A 6,959-nucleotide genomic window follows, 5' to 3' on the forward strand; every position below is an offset into this window, starting at 1 on the left:
GAATCCACATAGTTGGTTACAAGAGCAGACAGGGGCCGGTACAGTACTTCCGGTGCAACGATATGGTCACACACAGAGAGCATGACACTCCTCGATGTGTTCGTTGCTTAGAATCTCATCAAAGCTACCAATGTCCCATCAAAGGTAAAGCAGAAATCCCAGAAAGATGTGTCCTGTGCAGTGGTTTTCATGCGGCCACTAGCCCCGATTGCCCTGAACACCCCAGCAAAAAATTTCAGAATAAGCAAAAAATCCCCCAACAAAAGATTTTCCGAAATTCACTGAAAACGAAACAGCTCAATCGAAGAAACTCTCAGAATCCTGCATCAACATAACGAGCAACAAAGTTAAAGAAACAGAAATCCTTCATATTTAAACTAAAAGATCTCTATCATAAATTCATTAATGTCCAAAGCGAGAATGAAAAATTTGAATTTGCATTACAGACACTTCAACTCTTTGTTTAAAGAGTTTTAAGCGATTTTTGACAAGAAAAGCATAGCTGAGCGAGTTAGACCCAACTACTTCATATAACAGTATATATCTCGTTGGTTAGACCCATGACTCTTTTGCACTATGAAGATCAATAAAATCTTTATTATTAACGTCACAATCCCTCAGATTGTGACGTTAATAATAAAGATTGTCTACTTCTAAGGGGTAAGCTATGTAACGTCACAATCTGAGGGATTGTGACGTTACATAGTATACCCCTTAGAAGTAGACAATCTTCATTATTTCCTGAAAATGTTAAGCTTTAGCGTTAATGGGGGAAAAAATCTGAAGGGTTTCAGATTTTAAATCACGTACAAAGGGGCTTTCCCCCCCTATTTTGTGTATTACATTTATTTATTAAATATTATGTCCTACGTATTCAAACTTTAAAATTCAGTTCAACACTAATATCCCAAGTTAATTTTAAAATGAGGCGTATCTTCAGAATTTTCGATACAGAGTCTCATTCGCTGGAGATAAAAAAATTCTTCGTACAGTGTTGCCGTTGCTCGCTTTCAAATCGTTTAGTTTTTTTTTTTAATTAAAATTTCGTTGAAGTGTTACAAAATCTGAAATTGATAATAAAACAAATTTCAAATTCAAATTAGGGCTTCCGAATGCCCATATTTTTTGGAAGATTACGTTATTCAAATTTTGATGGCTCTAGGTACCGTTGTTTTATCACAATGCGAGAAACATACGTACATTTATGCAGATTCTTCGTTGTTTAATTTCTTTAAATATAAGACAGGGCCATAATATATGGTGACAACGATTTGAAAAGTGATACAGCTTTTTAAGTTTTCGACGCAAAATGCCGAAACGAAATTAATAGTCCTTCAGGGCAAATTGCCCCTTTGGACTAAAAATAATTTTTTTACAGCAAATGAACTTCATACGCAGCTTTCAATTCACTATTTTTAAAATTCTTAAATGATATCATATTATCTATACACATATTAGTTAGTATTCCATATAGGAATAAACGGAAAAAATATAGGTACTTTTTTGTTATCGAGATCAGATTCCGAAATGTATGGATGTATGTATGTGTGTATGTATGTGAATATATGTTTACATATATATGCATACGTACACTCGTACTTACATCCATGCATACATGAACGCATCCATCCATGCATACATATACTATATATATTGTTTGGTCCTGATAACAGAACAGTTCCAAAATACATTTTCTCGAAATAAGAAAAATAAGATAGAATAATAAAAAATACAAATTTGGAATAATGCGCAAAGTTTAAAGTAAAAAAAATGTAATATCTAGGGCAGTTACAATAGCAAACACTATGTATTAAAATAATGAGATAAAAGTTACTTGTCGGGTGCAAGGTTTCAGTCTTCTAAGTAGAATTAAGAAGATCGCCAAACTATCGATATATATCGTAAATAAGAAAATATAGCCCATATATAAAAAAAAAACATAAAACAGAGTTTAAAATACAAAAGTGATGACTAAAATTAAAATTCATAGTTAAAAAAATAATACAAATTAAAAATACACGCATGAAATATTAAACATTGTACATAATACACCATACATTATTTTGTTCTCCTCTTATTCACAGCAATCTATTTTCACTAAAAAGAAAAATCGCAGAATTGCACTAACTCGGCATCGTGCACAGTATTTGCATATCGTCATTGCATATCAGCCATGATCCCCTAAAACAGTTGAAACTTCAGCGTATAACTATAATGTAATGTAAATAAAACAGGGTTCCAATTTTTAACTTTTTAAAAATAGGGTGTTTTAAGAATAACAGATAGCATTTCGAAACAGTTTTTAACTTTTTAAAAATAGGGCGTTTTAAAAATAACAGATAGCAATCCGAAACACAGAAATGACGAAGAGAAAAGAAATATCACAGAACTACATTGATTCGAGTTATAAAAAATAAGGTTTCCTTAAAAGTGACTCAACAACGCAAATAACGCTACCAGAATAAAGTAAGTACCTAACAGCAACAACAACAACAAAAATCCATTTGCAACGCATTCGATACTTCACATTGTAGAGACATTAGGATATTTTGGAAGGCGGAGAGATGAAAAATAAGCAACCGCCTTCGCCAGGAATAGAACCACGGACCTCTGGAATACCGGCCCCGCGTGTAGAACCACTACACCACGAAGGCACGCTAGGAAAGTGGCATAAATACCTTATAACATTAGCTAATAATAATAAATAAAACTCACTTTCAGTTACACGTTATCATCTTTTGCAGAATATATACCCGACATCTCGCTTAGAAATACCTGCATTAATTCCATCTCTCAAACAAACCAAATACTCTTTTTCCTTCGATTCTTTTCCCTCTATGCTATTTTTGCTTACCAAATTCACTTTCGTCAATTTTCCCAATCCCGCCCTCCCCACCCAATATGATACCCTTCAAACATAACTCCATGTATATTTCCCCACAAAACATTTTTAATCTGCCACAGTTTTTTTTTAGCAACTCCTAATGCCGATCATGTAAAATCATTCCCGCACTTAGCCAATCGTCATATCGCATAACACAACACATACTCTATTTACTCTTAGCTTCGCAAAACCACAAAGCCTTTCGAACAGACCTTGTAATTCGATATTTACATTTGCCTCGCGCAACTTTACATATCCACTCAAAACCATCTGTACAACTTTTCACTCTACGAATTTCATATACATTTCATAAATCGGATATTTATACGATCTTAAATCAACGTTTACTTTATACGCTAGCCAATCACGCCTCTTTTTTAATCCTTTCGCTCCAAACGATAAAAAAATTCGAAATTCAAATTTTTCATCCTTCCAACAATAGCTATATCGACATTCAATATTAAAGCATATTTGTAACTTGTGTCTAGAATGAGATGCACGTGCCCAAGTCTAAGGCAAGTAAATCTCATCTACGATTTCTGCAGCGTCTTCTAGGCTTTAGCCCCTGTATGTCAAACCGGCGGTGCCACAATGTGGCACGACGGAGTTTTAACTGCAACGCGCGAAGACGTATTAAAAAATTAAAATATGTGAAAAAATAATAATATTGTATATATCAACTCCGTCGATAGATACACGTAAATACAAGTACACTGCGAAAATAAATAAATAAATAAAATAAAATATATAAATAAAAATTGGGACAGCTCTATATCTCCCGCTCTACTGGGCCGATTGACAAAATTCAAATTCTGCTTTTCATGTCTCGAAAGCGCGACTTAGGATATATATTAGATTTATATACATAGCATTGTTCTAACATAGGTATTTTAGCACAAAATCGGACTTTTTCTGAAATAACACACCAATTTTTTTTCTCCATATTTTAATTCTAAGACTCAAATTATGCCTAGATATTAAATTTTGTAAAATTTGGTGTGAAATGTACGGAAAAATTCAAAAATTTATCTTGGCGAAATGTTTTCAGTTTGCGCCAAGAATAATTTACTTTGCGAACTTCTTAACATGTGGCAACCAATTTTCGTTTCCCTTCTATTATGCCGGAGCGGAAAAAAAGGTGCTTCGTTCCTACCTTTTTACATTGTGCATGAGCGAAAAAAAGTCACATCGTTTCTACTTCCGAATAATTTTAGCAAAGTGTCTAAACCACATTTGATGTTTTATCGCTTTCAACAAATATGCCACATTTCAAAATGGGCCAATATATTGCATTTTGAATATGGAAATTTTGAATAAAAGAATGTAATTTTTTGGAGGTTTGCTTAGAAATACGTCTACTTTAAGATGATGGTAAAATTTTTATAGATTATAATTAAAAAATGTTTTTGAAAAATGCCCAATTGACTGGCGCTGTTTTCTAATTATTCAAATTTTGTGTCATATCACATTAGTGTTCTTTCACCTCCAACCTATTTCACCGATATTAACTATTATCGATAGCTTTCTGTTACCAGCAACGAAAGAGATCTTAGCGATCTTAACATAATTTTACTTTAATGTTTTCCATCCTCTTGAATTTTAAATGCAGTACCTCTTATATCGTGCATTATTTCGTCGTGATATATTCGAATATGTCTTTTCTTCGATAAAGGTACAATTTTCTGTAAACCAGGCACTACGGTGTTGCAACATTGCTACCACAAGAAAAGAAGGAAAATTTATGGCTAAATAAATGGTTAATCATTTCATAATGAACCAAGCAGCGACTGACAAGCCTGAAGTGTAATTCGAAATATCGTTTGAATGTTTCTACTTTTCAGAACATTGTTTCTTGAAGAATATTGTTCCAAAATGCATTGAAATTAAAACAATAAAATTTGATTACAGTTACCACTGAATAAGAAAATCACTTACCAATGAATAAAAATAGTAAATTAATAAAAATAGTAAATAGTAAAAATAGTAAATGAATAAAAATTTCCTTGTTCCTCCGTCCTCCAATGTTGAGATGAGCTTTCTCTTTTCTCATTTTTATTGAAAATAATTTTAAGCATAACATTCTTCAAATTGTGCCGCTTTTTTCATTATACTAATTCATTTTATTTCGACTTTAAAAACATAAACGTATAATTACTCCATCTCAAATGAAAATACAAGTACAATTTTTTTTATCAAATGTTTAGTACATTCTAAAGTTACCATTCCTGCAATGCATAATTATTCTATCGTTTGCGAAACTCATTTTAAGTGCACAAAACTGTACACGAGTGGAGGGGGGGGAAAAAAAGAAAAAGAAAAAAAGAAAACAAGCACATGTAAAATTTAAAGTAGGCAATAAAGTTATCTTAGCTCACCGTAGATTTTGAAGAAAACTCTATCAATATCAAGGGCAATCAGACACAGGTCCCTCTTCTTCCGTCACAAAACATTATTTTTGTTCGTGATGAAAAAGAACATGAAAAACAGAAATAAATAAATAAATAAATAAATAAAATAAAATCATAATTTCAAAATTTGTGATAGCTGAAGACATTTTCAACTTACCTTGAGAGTTAGTTAATAAATAAATTAGCATAATTCTAGGTTGATTTTTTCGCCCCTGCCATTTAATGGCATTTTTAGCCCAAAAAAGAGTTAGCTCAGAAGAGCTACTAGTCTCGAAATGGGATTTTGCGTTAAATCACTGTGAAAGGCTGTATCACTTTTCAAATTATTGACACCAAATATTATCGCCCTACATTATTTTAAAAGAAATTAAATAAAGGACAATATGCATGAATGTAGGTATGTTTTTTGCATTGTGAAAAAGCCATCAAATTTTGAATAAAGTAATCCTCCACCCGAACGTAGGCACCTGGAAGCCCGAATTTTGAATTTTGAATTTGATTTATTATCTATTTCACTTTTTGTAAAATTTTTGATTAACAAACGCAGGGCTTTCAAAGCGAGCAATGACAACACAGTAAAGAAAGTAAACGTTTTAATCTTCAGCGCACGAGACTTTCTATCGGAAATTTTAAAGATATGTTGTTTTTAAATACTTTTGTGATACTGCTGTTGAATTGATTGTTATGTGACTTAAGTGCGAAGAACATGATATTTAATAAATAAAGGTAACACATAAAACGTTAAAAAAAAACACCCCTTTGTGGGCATAACGTAAAATCTGAATGCTTTCAGATTTTTTTTTTCAAATTTTATTTTTTTTATTAGCCCAAAGAGGCAATTTTCCCAGGAGGGTTATTAATTTCATTTTGGCATATTGCGTTGGTTCACTATAAACAGCGTTTCGCTTTTCAAATTGTTGCCACCAAATATTAGAGCCCTGCATTCTATTTAAAGAAAGTAATTAATGAGGAATCTGCATGAATATGTCTCGCATTGCGAAAAAACTACGGTACCTAGAGCCATCCAGTTTTTAACTACATAGTCCTCCAACCGAAGATGCGTACTTGGAAGTCCGAATTTTGAATTTCGAATTAATTTTATTACCTATTTCAAATTCTGTAAAACTTTAACGAATTTTTGATTAACAGTCTCAACGATTTCAGAGGGAGCAATAGTAACACTGTACGAAAAAAGAAAATTTTTATCTCCCTCGCGCGAGACTGTGTTTTGGAAATTCTAAAGATATGCTGTTTTTAAATATAATGTGATATTCATGTTGAATTGAATACTATGTGGTTCAAGTGCGAAGAACATGATATATAATAAATAAAGGTAAGACACAAAAAGTTAAAAAATGGTCTTTTGAGAGTAATATAAAATTTGAAAGCTTTCAGATTATTAGTCCAAAGGGAAAAGTTGCCCTGAAGGACTATTAATTTGGTTTTGGCATTTTATGTTGAAAACTATAAACGGCGAACCACTTTTCAAATTGTTGTCGACAAATATTAGAACCCCGCATTATATTTAAAGAAATTAAATAATGAAGAATGTTGCATGAATGTAGTATGTGCACTGGAAAAAAAAAAAAAAAAAAAAGAACAGTTCTATATTTCCCGTTCTACTGGGACGATTGATGAAATTCAAATTGCCTTTTAATGTCTACAAA

The sequence above is a fragment of the Stegodyphus dumicola genome, chromosome 3 (assembly GCF_044657685.1).
Source record: "Stegodyphus dumicola isolate Sdum_Otavi_A_Nest chromosome 3, ASM4465768v1".
In the NCBI taxonomy this organism is placed as follows: domain Eukaryota; kingdom Metazoa; phylum Arthropoda; class Arachnida; order Araneae; family Eresidae; genus Stegodyphus; species Stegodyphus dumicola.